The sequence below is a fragment of the Eurypyga helias genome, unplaced genomic scaffold (assembly GCF_000690775.1).
Source record: "Eurypyga helias isolate BGI_N326 unplaced genomic scaffold, ASM69077v1 scaffold21172, whole genome shotgun sequence".
NCBI lineage: Eukaryota > Metazoa > Chordata > Aves > Eurypygiformes > Eurypygidae > Eurypyga > Eurypyga helias.
Window position 1 is genome coordinate 5305 of NW_010235552.1, and position 1654 is coordinate 6958.

Sequence of the window (1654 nt, forward strand, 5' to 3'; positions counted from 1 at the left end):
TGGAACAGCACCCCGGGTCTCTCCAAGCCGCTCGGTTGCACGTCTGGTCTCCCCAAACCTCAGCACTCCCCAGACCCGTGTATCACCCAGCTTTGCTCCTGACCCCCCTTTGCACTAGTGCACAACGAATGTGAAGCCCCCCAAGCCCGGGCCATTGCACCGACAGCCGTGACCAGCCTGTGGCACCAGACTGGCCCAGTGCAGCACTTCATCCCCCCACGCTCCTCCTGTCTCCCCACTTCGGTTCTCCTGGTGGAAAAGGCTTGAGTGGGACCACAAGTTGGGTCACAAGCGTGGCCCGTGCCCCAGCACAGGGGGCACACTGATGCTCAGGTCCCCCAGTGCCGTGACGCTCCTCTGCAGTGGGACTCATGAGCAAACAGGCTCCAACCCAGGGTGCTGCGGGCTCCCCAGTACACACCAGTACAGCACTGGTGCGGTGTGACCTTTCAGAGCACAGGTTCTGCTGGGGTAAACTGCACTTTACCTGCAGCTTGCAGGGCAGCGGGGTTGGAGGGGGGAGGAAGCAGGCACAGCCCCCTTGCCCAACTTCCAGCAGCCAGAGCTCTCCCCAGCCCCCCTCCTCAGCACGGAGCAGCACTTTGGGAGTAGGAGAGCGGGAAGGGAAAGTGGAGCTGAGCAGCCTCTTCTCCACCAAAGACACGCTGAGGCTGGGGGAAGCTCATTGCAAGTGAAGTTGAGTGAATGTTTTGCCTTGTTTTATAGGTGTTTGTTTTAAGAGTTAATTTTGCACTGGCAGTGGCAAGAGCACAAGCAGAGCCCGAGGGGGGACACCAGGACCCTGCGGAAACCACTGGCTGTGCCTGAGCGATGCTCAGGGCCAGGAGCAGAGCCATGGCCCGGCCACAGGAATCCCACGAGGAAGCCCACGAGGAACCCACAAGGCTTGGGGCTGCTCCTCGTTGGGCCTCGCCTCGAGACAGGCAGCAGTCCGGCCCGCGGGGTAGGTGCTGGGGGAGATGGACTTCGGCGTGCCACGTTCGTGGTGAGGGGGTCAGTGCCACGTCCTGCAAACACCAGCAAAGCCCCAGAGGTGGAGCAGGGGATCCCAGCAGCTCCTCCCTGCTCTGCCCTCCAAGGTGTTGCCCACTGCGCGTGCTGGGGGTCCGAGCCCCACGAGCCCCAACTGGGCTTCCTGGGACCTCCCCGTTCCATCCCACCCCGTCTCTGCTGCCAGCTCCCAGCGATGCCTCGCTCCATACCTCATTTTCCCCCTCCCCGTAAAGCAGGGAGAACGATTGCTACCTCTGTCTCGCAAGGACTTGCCAGTAAACGTGGGATCCCCGAGGGCCGGAGCAGCGGACCCCACAGCCGGCAGAGCAGAACAGAGCAGGGCAGCCCACCCTTCCCCTCCACTCACCAGCCATGTCTCTGTGCCACGAGGATATTTATTGAATTAATTTATTGATAAATGTTATTATTTATTTGCTGTGTTGTGCACTTTTGGGAAAAGGAAAACTAGAAAACAAACAGAAAACAAAGGGATAATAATGGCCACGACAGAAAACCAACCAACCCCGTACACGGTGTGCCCCAGTGTGTGTTTGTCTTGGCTGTTCGGACTGTGCAAGGATTTATTATTTATGCGTTCACAAGGAAGTCAGGGAGGGGGAAATGAATTAAACCGCCAGCA